At 27.2% G+C, this 12,320-nt stretch overlaps 1 long non-coding RNA gene across 1 annotated transcript in view; it reads right to left on the minus strand.

Annotated features, from left to right (window-relative positions):
- Nucleotides 1–6: 6 nt before the first annotated feature.
- The window catches only part of LOC107883622, a 15,351-nt gene continuing 3,037 nt past the window's right edge, over nucleotides 7–12,320 (minus strand). The window contains exons 2-3 of the long non-coding RNA XR_003839445.1: nucleotides 997–1,191; nucleotides 7–130 (exon numbers count right to left, since the gene is read on the minus strand). This is a non-coding gene — a long non-coding RNA (uncharacterized LOC107883622). The remainder of the gene's footprint in view (nucleotides 131–996; nucleotides 1,192–12,320) is intronic.

Genomic DNA, 12,320 nt, shown 5'->3' on the forward strand with positions numbered 1-12,320 from the left:
TAATAAAATTAATTTATAAGATTTGCAGACCGCTTGCATACTGCTGGTGACTGCCGAACGTATGAGATTGACTTGGGTAATAAAATGGAATTTCATATAGCAGCTAGGTGGTTCCTGGATTGAGTAATTTCTTAAACATACAAATGCGTGACTCAGCTATAGTTTTAAAGTATAATAATTTTGTTGTCACGCAACCCAATATGCATAATATATTTTATAGCTCTTTAACCATTAATTTTATAAAATATACCAATGCAACTGTATCTTTTCATAATTATACACCATGCGTTTATGTATACCTATTTATTATTAACGAAGAAGAACTACGCGTAACTTTGTTCGTATTTTTTAAAACTCAATAATTTTATTTGTAGGTCAGCACATAAATAAGACAACTACAAAAATGCATATTATAATAATATGATTATATAATGATTTAAGTACCTATGTGTTGTACAGTTAGTATCAAAATAAGCTTAAACCATGCTTATTCTTAAGCATCGACTATGAACACGGCCTTGATACCTTTTATTTAATATTTAAGAATAATAAGTACTGTATGATAAAAATCGTCATTGTCTTAAGAAACTTTATTAATGAATAATGATTGCTATTTTATTTTATTTTTTTTTTTTTATGGTAAGTCGTCGATTTTATATTATTGTGTTAAAGACAGTATCAATTTTTTCTGTAGTTATTATCGATAATAAAAAAGTTGCTGTTTAAACAGTAAAGTTTGTCTTATACCTCTAGGTTTAAAATAATGCAGTATAATTAATTTATATACGATACAATCATATATTATTCAACGGTGACTTTTATAATCATAGAGTATAAATTATTAAGTTGCTGTTCAGCGTTCACAAATTATACAGAAAAAATTAGTTTTACTTTAACGGAAGTAATAGCCAATAGGGTATACTTCAAATTTTTTTTTATTGTAGAAATATACAGGTAGTTTATTATGCATATTAATGTAGTAACGTACCCACTTACATCATAGCGTTCTTTAGAACCGGACACAAGTATCATGAGTTAATCATACACTTTTTTCGAGTGTGTGGTTCAATGTGGAGTACTATGTTGCATAGGTCATTACAATGGATCGACGATTAAACGTGTTGCATCATAATTTGGTACCTACCAGCGTACCCAATTCTACAATTGTCAACGTTCCAGTTTAATAAATACCTAAATTATATTTTTTATTTATTTGTAAGTATGTCATTAATTTATATATATACACAGTATAGTATAGGTAATAAATATATAAATGTCATTGAAATGGACATGTTATATTTAAATTTAATAATAAATCATTGCTTCTAAAAAATGGTTCACAGCGCTGACGTTGTGTCATCCTAGCATACTTGTAAAAATATATCTCATGGCTATAAATAGCGTAAATTTAAGAAGAAAAAATTTTTTTAAATTTTATATTAAAATTTCTAATGTTAGCTACCTATTAAAATAATTATTTCTCAAATTTTGAATTGAAAAATAATTTTTGAAATTTTCGGAATTTTGATGAATTTTGTTAAAATGTGTTCCTATTTTAAATACATATAAAAAATAATCATGCCGATTTATCTTTAATATTTTTGAACGGATATCAAAAAAACTTACGCCAGAAACCTTGCATTAAATTTTCAAGCTTTCTTGCCAAGTAAATAATTCTACATGAAACCGACATGAATTTAAATAAAGAATGTATAAAATTCCAAAATTTTTCATGGTATAGTAATAGCTCTAAAAAAAGTCAAAAAGATACACAACAGACTTTTCTACTTTCATGAAAAAAAAAAAATCACCGTGAAGAATTATAAATTTTTTACGATGTTTGATTTAAAATTATTTACAATATTGGCAGTATTCAGCAATTTTTAATGACCTATTAATTTTGATATTTAATATATATATGCTAGGATGATAAAACCGACTCCACTCAAAATCGTTTTTTTGTACGCAATTATTTATCATCCATTTTTGAACACATCCATTACGATAGCATACATACTCGTAAACTACTTTACACCAGACCGGTTACAAATAGTCATAGTGGTTATAAACTTGTTCGATTGTGTGGGTCGTATGATTAAGGTGAGCTGTGTTGTCAATACTTCCTTAAATATTAACAAATCTTTAAGAATTAAACTGTATTTCTTATTTTTTTTTTTTAAATTAAAATTTTTATTTTATATAATTTATATATTTTTTAGAAAAATGTACCTAGTTATTTAATTTTTTTAATTTAATTTAATTTTTTTTTTAAATTGCCTCCGATAAATACGATAAATATTATAAGCTGTATGCTTATATTCGTTTTAAGGGAAATAATTTATGTGGGTATGATATAAATTATTTTGTATTTGGTAAGATTATTACACATCATTTGACAGTACACCTATGCACTGAACTATAACATAGAGATTGGTAATAGCAAAATAAAAATCCAATGAAAAAAATAACTCCCAGACTACAATATAACTGACAACCACCTAGCATTTTTAAAACCTAATTAGTGTAATTATTACATTATTAATAAAAAGACTCATAACAGATGCCCGGCCAAATGAAAAAAAAAAAAACATTTATTCTATTAAGTATACTTAAATAACTTTACTTATATACATGGAAATTAATACAAATATTAATACTTATTATATATGACATAATACATAAATGTAATTGTCTCCGTAAGATTCTTCTTCTATTTTAAACGGTATTGGTGAAACCATTTATTTTAGAAAATGATTGTAGGGATGGGCAAGCGTAAAGAACAATCATTATATTTAAAACTATAAATAATTTATATGCATCACTATGTAGGTTAATGGAACACCCGAACACCTAGTAATTAGGATACTGGTAAATGGTAATGCACTAAAGTTGTACCTAAATTGCCTATTTAGAACGCCGTATTACAATCGGCTTGTCCATATAATATTAATTGTATCGTAATATTATACAAAATATGCAATACAAATGGAATTTGTTACACACATGTGTGCAAAGAACAGTCACCATTAATGTAAATCTTTAGTCCCGACCAAAGAGACTATTGAGTGATAGTCAATCAAAAGGTAATCATGATATTGTTAGACGTAAGACGTGTAGCTCTATATTATTTTTATAATATAATTATATAATAGGTATATTTATTTATTTAAAATTAATCACAGATCACGGATCACAGTAGAATCTAATAAAATAAAATAAAATAGTAGCATATTGACAGTAATATAAATAATAATAATAATATCCCAAATGGTACTACAATATAAATACATTAAATACCAAAAAAAAAAATGTTCGGTACATTAAATACGACTGGATGTATAATGCTAGTACCGTCGACCGAATGCAAACTAATTTAATAATCATAATTTTGCGTGACTACGGTTATAGGTTTAATGCATAATGGTATTATTGTCACGCAATACAATGTGCATAGTATATTTCATATTATCCCTTTAACCATTGATTTGGTAAAATCTATCCATGCATCCACAACTGTTTATAATTCTATATAATTACAGTCAACCGCCTGGGTAGAATGGTTTTGTATTATATGTATTTAGAACTTACTATGATATCAATTATACATTTATATAATTTGATTTTAATCTATTATAACAGTTTATCTATTTTAACAATTCAACTTTAATGCGAATCCAATTAACTCCAAAAACATGTCCATTAAACACACTAAATATATTGTATACAGCCCTGCTAACATGTTAATGTCTAGGACAGGTACAGTGATAAAATATTTCGAATTGTTCTCCACACTTTATAATATGTTTTCTTGTTATTTAAATAATTATATTTTGTTTATTATTAGTTTAATTTTTTTTCCCTCCTACTCCTTTATGATTATTATTTTAATAGTTATATGTTACTTAAAATTATTTCAAATTCTTCCAAATATATTACACGGTGTGTTATTTATTTGGCAGTATACTCAAGTAATTTGAAATTGATTATTTTTTAGTATTATTTATCAATTCGTTATAAACATTCAACTCCTCAGACATACTTCACCCTCTGCACTTAACCGCTTTTTTGGAAGTCATTATTAATATTTTTATTTTTTATAGCAGACAATGGGTGATTGCTACACAGTTATTTCGATTTTAGTAAATTATATGAATAAGCATGAATAAGTTTTATTTTAAATGTAGTAGTTTTCTTTTCATTATTGCTTTAATTATTATATTATTGTCTAGTTGAATTTACATATATTATAGCAAAAGACCTAGTTCTTATGATTATAAAAAATAGTTACTCATAACTTCATAGTTATAACGTATTATTGTAGTTAACATAAATAGATTATTATGGTTATGTAGTAGTTACAACAGAGTTTATTGTAAATCATAAAAACAGATCCTTGACAATAAAGCGCAGTCATTTTAGAACACGACAATTATTCAGCGATGACATTTCAGCGCAATTCTAGACAGCATACGATATTTTACGATATAGTTTTATTTATAATTACTACAGAAAAAATTGATAGTGTCTTTAACACAATAATATAAAATCGATGACCTACCATAAATAAAATAAAACAACTAAAATATCAATCATTGTTCATTAGTAAAGGTTCTTAAGACAATGACAATGTTTATTATACAGTACTTACTATACATGTATATATATTTGGTCACTGACCTTATGCGACGGTGTTTGTAATAATTCTCTGCATCTGGTTTGTGTTTCTCCGGGTAGTGTTCGACGGTCGGTATCAAGGCGACAATATATGTATTTTGATTCGCAAGGCTTAAAATATATTATGTGTGTAACGCTCCTTTCTGGAGCCTTGTTGCATGTGGTAATAAGAACCCGTGTTTTAACTATTGTGATTGTGACTATTATCGTATGCTCTTGAAAGTCCCTACATTTACAGCATTTTTTTATTTAAGTCTAAAAATAACATATTATAATTATTATTATTTATTATGAATACGATAGCCGGTAAGTTGAATTAATATTAAAGAATTACCACAAAATAACTCAAATCGTTATTCTTGGTTATTTATTAAGTTTATTATTTTTGAAGTAAAATTTCTTTCTTGTGGTAATGGTGGAAAAAATCGTAAAAAAATGAAACCACACGTTTGTTTGTTTATTTATTTTGAAAGGCATGCAAGGTGACGGCGGCGTGCACGTTTATTTTTGTTGCATTGATTTTTCTCACTCTCTCCTTAATTCACTTATAATTTCACGGGACCCAATACTTATGAAAGAAATTTTACTTCCCCAGAACATAATGGTGGGCTCTCACACTCACGTTATTTTTTCTATAAGCATTATAAGTTCGGATTTTGACGAAATTTATCAAATTTAAAATTTAATTATTATTTTGTGTTTAAAAATGTATAAAATATTCAACCTTTTTAATTCTGGATTGAAAATTTGAAACAAGGTTCCAAGTAAATAGGTTATATATAAATTACTTTATTTACAAAAAAAACATCACATATACTTAGTAATATCATGATAATATCACTGAGGTTTTCGCTCAGAATCGTTTTTCTTTACATTATATCATTGAATTCAAAATTTGTAACTTACTGTATAGTAGAGTGACACCCACTTGCGCACTTTTTTTTATTTAACTTATTATATTTTTCATTATAATTTTGATATTTATTTAACGAAAATATATCCAGACCTTAACAATAACTAAAAACTAAATTTACATAAAAAGGATTTGAAACACTTACCAGAGGATAATCATTGAACGTCTTAATAAATTAAAAATGTATTTTTATAAGCTTTTCTATAAAATGTGCAGGTAACTGATTGACGACCGCATGCATACTGCTGGTTTCCGCCGAACGTATGAGATTAACTTGGGTAACAAAATAATGGAATATCATATAGCAGGTGGCTCCTCGATTGAGTAATTTATTAAACATACGAATGCGTGACTACAGTTATATGTTTAAAGTGTAACAATATTATTGTCACGCAACACAATGCTTTAACCATTCATTTTATAAAATATTATGCCAATGCAACTGTAGCATGTCATAATAATTTAAACACCATGCGTTTTTGTATACATGCTTATTACTAACGAAGAAGAACTACGCGTGTAAACTTTGTTCGTATTATTTAAAACTCAAGAATTTTATTTGTAGGTCAGTACATAAATAAAAGGAATACGAAAATGCATATTATAATAATATGATAATTTAATGATTTTAGTATGTGCTTAACGGTTGCATATAATCTAATAAGTTTCAAGGCTAGCCCACCTAGTTCGAAATCTTGTGTTTTGTGTGTATTTAGAACGTTCTTGATATCTCATAATATATATTTATATAATTTAATTTTAATCTATTATAACAATTTATTTATAATTATAATAGTAAAACTTGAAAGTAAATCCAATTAACTCGAGAAAAAAACAAACATTTTATCTGTTAAATGTTAAGATAAGATACATTTTATACGTCCCTGATGACATTTTAATGGGTACTGTAATAAAATATTTTGATTTGTTTTATGCACTTAATATATTTTCTTGTGGTTTAAATAATATTACTCGGTTTATTATTAGTTTAAATTGAAATTATAGAGGTATATTATTTAATATTATTATATTATCCATTATATAATTTTCAAAATAACATGATGGTACATTTGTATGACTCTACAAAAACTATATTTTATTTAAGATTTTTTATTATCAAAATAAGCTTAAACCACGTTTATTATTAAGCATCGACTATGAATACGGCCCTGATACCTTTTTTTTAATAGTTAAGAATACTAAGTAGTGTATAACATAGACTGTCCGAATAACATTAGGTAGGTATAATACAGTAGTAGGACGATTTTACGCACACTTCCTTCAAGTAAAATACATTACGTGTCGGTCTGTTACACCGTGTTCAATATAATAATATACACATCTCACCTAAAATCTCCACCATTCCTCCCAATAAAGCCTTAACAGCTTTATTTCTCCTGCTACATAATATAAATATAATATTAAATATCCACACTGACAAACCATCATCACTCAGAATCATTTAGGTTTAGGTAGGTACATCGATATTATATAGGTACTCCAGTGTTTGGAAAGAACGTCGTTCATGAATGCACGTTCACGCGTTCACGTTCAATTTTAGTGAACGATACGTGAACGCAGAACGACACTCGTTTTATTTAAATAGAACGTAAACGAGAACGACGTTTATATTTTTAACGAACTTGATCGATTTTTAAGAAGTACAATTTATTTACCCTTTAATAAATATATTTATAAAATATATTAATTAATTAAATTAAAAATAAGTATAAATAGTATTTTTATATTTGACCTGAGTTGTATATGTTTATAGACTTTTATATTAAAGGCTCGGTCAAGCAGAAAGCGGGCTGCCCGCGTGGGCACTGTAAAATAATACAAAGACCGCTTGCCTGCCGCGGTCCGCATAAACCATGGCGGGTTCCTTTTTTAAGGACTGAACGTGAACGTGAACAAGTTCATTTTTTAGTGAACGTTCCGAACACTGAGTTACCCCATGTACCATGTAAATATGATTTTGTAGTTAAAAATTTACAAAAATGTTTATCATTTTATAGCTAAGGATGGAAAACTTACAACAAGTATCCATGTAAGTAAACTTACTAGTTATTCTGTAACTAAAAAATCTCAATAATATATAAATCACAGTTTTTTTTTTTTTTTTTATAGTTATTTTATGTTCAAATTTGAAGGAAATTACTTATTACATAAAGTCAGATATGATTAAACAGAAATCTATGGCGCTCTGGCAGTAATACCCGATTAAACCGTCATGGGTCTTCACTGGTGATTTATCTTCACTAAATGACCAATTAACTGACCGTCGCCGTGAAATACATGGTCGTATACAATATGGTCGTTAACTTGTGGAAGGGCACTCTGAGAAATTTTGGTTCAAATAAGGCATCGCGCAATAATGAACCCCTGATGTATTTCTGTTTACAAATAATCAACGGTAAAAAAATACATTTTATATATTATATTATTAGTATATTATAATATACAATTTTATAATAGTCTTAATATTTTGACTCAAATTATTAATGTTTATATTAATATTTAAAGAATCAGTGTCCCTGGAAGGAGATAATGAAAATGTTGATTATATTCATTCCCATTATACAAGCATAACCAATAATTGTTTATTTTAGTGAATGTAATTTAGTTTATTAAAAATATAAACTATTAATTATAAATATAATTCCTAATATTACCATATTTTTAATTGATTTCAAATCATTATCTATTGTATGTGTGATGCTTGATTGTTAATGATATTATTTTTTTTTATAGATATGATGGAACAAATATTAAGAAAAGTACTAAAAACGTAATAATATGTTGAAGCTAATGGAGAATAATTGGATAAAATTGAAAGTTTTTTTTACATTTTTTGACATGTCGCAGTAAAAAAAATCAACACAAATTCTTATGGAGCAGAATTTAAACATTTTAAAATTACTTATAGTAATATACCAAAGTGTTAAAATATACTTTTCCTTTCTGATGTGATAATTAAAACGTGTATTCAAATTATTTGTTACAGAATAAAAAATTACAAAGGATTCGACTAAGGAATCTATGCTAAATTATTGCCGCACCTATAAAAATATACTTTTTTGGGTACACCTTTGGCGTAGTGAGTGACCATATATGCGATCATATATTTGACGGTGACGGTCAGTTAATGGGTCATTCAGTGAAGAAAAATCACCAGTGAAGACCCGTGACGGTTCAATAGGGTATTAACGCCAGAGCACCATAGATTTCTATTTGATCGTATCTGACGAAACGTACCACTATTGATTATAAAAACTAATTATTACATTAAATACATAAAATAATTACAATTATATATGATATTTGGCAATATTCGGCAGTTTTAGGGATTTCTCTTTCCTTATAGACGCAAATCGCCCAGAAATATTAGGAGGACTTAGCAAGAAATACATTTTGGATTTCATGACGATTTGCATTATTGTGGGACTAGGTAAAACAACTTGTTGTTTTCATCTCTGCTCTATGCTTCTCGTATTTGCCTACATTACCTATTATAAATTATACTAAATGTATAATTTATTCTACATGATATTGTTTGATATTGTAATATAAATGTGGGTATTAATACATCCCTAATGTTATTGAATTGCATTAATGTGTGATGACTAGGTAAAACAACTTGTTGTTTTCACTTTGGCCTACGTTTCCTGTTATTTAGGCTTAATTTATATTTCGTATTAATACCTACATTACTACAAATGAATTATATTACATGTATAATTTATTTATTCTTTATTATTTTATTTAAAATAATATAATAGTTTTGGGGTTTAATTAAGGCGGTGTTCGGAAAATTTTTTATAAACGGGAAAGCGTTCCGTTCCTTCTTCATTAAAAAAAAAGAATTCCTTCCTTTGGAAAATTAACGAGTTCCTTTTTTGGTTGAAAATAAAATAAAATTTCTTAATTAATCATTTATGTTTTATTTCATAATATGCATATGCTTTAATTTTTAATTATAATGTATACCTACAAGTAGGTATATATTTTATAATTCCATTTTGAGATTTTAAATTAAATTGTTGGCCGATATATGCATACATACATGAACTGGCTTATTGTTTATTGTTAAAAATAATAATAAATTATATTTCTATATAAATCATAAGTTATAACTTATGAGAAATATTAATAATGGGATGAATGACTAATGAGCAGAGTTGGGATTGTATAGCACTTAAAATTGCATAAATATGCACTATAATATTACCTTAAATATCGCTAAATATGCACAAAAAATATGCAAAAAAAGAAAATTTATTAATTAATAATTTTTTAATCACTTACAAATTATTATAGGTAGTTACTCTTAAGATTTGAAATAATTTAGTCTCTCCGCTAAGAATCCAAATTAATTGACTAGGTATACAACGTATTCAACGATCGTTCGTTGATAATCAGTGATTAATAATATACTAAATACCTAACACGAAATTATCGTAATAATACGATTGACAAAAATCCCAAAACACGTTTACTAAAATATAATTTCATAAAATATGACCGACTTTGATACAAAACAGGTAAAAATGCAAAAAAATCTCAAAAAGTCCAAAAAAAGCAAAAAGAAGTAAAATTAAATTTTTAATTTGAGTTCCATGTATCACGACACACATTTTTAGCTTACTCTCCTATTTTTTAAGCATTTAATAAGAAATTTGCAAACGCTATAAAATCCCAACTCTGCTAATGAGTAACGATTAACACTGATACCTGATACCGATAATTAATTCATAATTGGAAATATACTTTATACACATAAAAATATATATATTTTGATGTCAATCATTTTACACATCTGTGTAAATTATTGGAACTAGAAAGGAATGAAAAATGTATTTATATTTCCTTAAAAACAAGAACTCGTTCATTTTCTTGTTTTTTTTTTTTTTCTGAAAAGAATTCGTTCAACGTTCTTTAAAAAAGAATATGTTCCAGAAATCCATTGCTTTTGGAAACAATTCCTTCCAAACACTGAATTAAGGTATATGAATCGTGGTCACAACTCACACACAACTGATATTATGTTATTTATACATTTTAGGTAATATAGATGAATATACTGTAATATTGTGCTTCTGATAGTGCTTAACAAGAAGAAGTAGGTCTATTTCCATGGACGGGTAATAAACAAAAATATTTAAAAACTTATTAAAACAATTCTATGATAGAAAATAGGTATATTGACGTATATTTTAAGAATGCATGTTAATATTATACTTGATACACGGATCAGTTCTAGGTCTAAATTTACACAGCATAAAGATATTTCTCAAATATGGTAAACACATATTCAGGAAAATAATATAGTTGTCAAAATATTTTAAAAAAATTTCGTATATAATTAGGAAATATTTTAGTTATATTCTTTGCTATGGATAATTTTCAAAAAATGTTTTATAAAAAAACATTTTAATAGAATATTTAAAAAAATATTTTTACGGAAACTTTAAAAAAATATTAAGTCAGCATTTTTATGGAATCATAATATATTAAAATATTTAGTTATAATGAGATGAAAATATTCACAAAATGTTATCATTTCCCAAATTCTGTGTGTTAACGGGGTAACTGGGTTTACATTACACCGTGACGTGTTGTTTTGTTTTTTTTTTCGCTTATATAGAAATTCAATACCAATTATATGAATATTGTACCTGGTGATAACATAATATCATTTATTTTTAATTATCACTTTTTCACACATAATTTTAAGCACACCACCAAAAGTTGAATGTATTCAACTATGAGGTATCCTTTTGGTAACTGTGATAATTTTGCACGAATATAGTCTAGTGTGGACCCGGCTGAAACATGTTCAGTCGATTACCCAACATTTTATGATAGATGGAGATACTCTTAATTCGTGTAGTCTGGTAGAATGGTGTATCATCACTTTTATATGTTTGTTTTTATTTAGTTACCTATTTCAATATTAGTGAATATATTATTGCATTAAATATTTAAACATGTTAATAAGTGTTTACCATTAAGTTATCAGACATGTTATATTATTTGTTAAATTCTTAAAATAGTACGTAATAGGTATACTGATATTGATATACATATTATATAATATTATACATTATTAAAACAATTTAAAAAAAAAAAAAACACTTGTATTGTATTCAAATACTTAGTGAGTCTTAAAATACATTTTCATAAAAGTGTTTTAAAAGTAATTTTAATAATTTTTTTATCGAATAAGTAGGTACTAGTATTAGTATCTTAATACTTTTTCAAAAGTATTTCACAAAACTGTTATACTTACATACAAGATGTGAAAAAGCTGGAAAAATAGGTACCTACCGATCTGTAAAATATTAGTCATGACTCAATGTCTCAGCTCTGAATAGTTTTTAATGTGCTATCATTGAATTCAAATATAACACATCCTTATGCAGAGTGATCATTGAACATTCATAACCTTTGTGACGGGAGGTATAAGACCAACATCCCGGTGGGGTGACCCCCTATTTCCACTTAAGCGGGACTGGCTACTTCTCGCCTTAAGTGGCGCAGACTCGTCCCTCCAGACAGGTACACCGGGCGCCCGAGCGCCATGCGATGTTCTGCTGGCAACGCTCAGGCAAGGAGGTTGATCGGTGGGTTTCGAAAGTTCTGCGCCAGCGAGCGCCGGGTTGCGAACGCCGGACAATTCCCTCCCTTCTACTAAGACGGTACTCCCACATTCTCCGCGAGGCCATCCACA

Source organism: Acyrthosiphon pisum, chromosome A2, assembly GCF_005508785.2.
Source record: "Acyrthosiphon pisum isolate AL4f chromosome A2, pea_aphid_22Mar2018_4r6ur, whole genome shotgun sequence".
NCBI classification, from domain to species: domain Eukaryota; kingdom Metazoa; phylum Arthropoda; class Insecta; order Hemiptera; family Aphididae; genus Acyrthosiphon; species Acyrthosiphon pisum.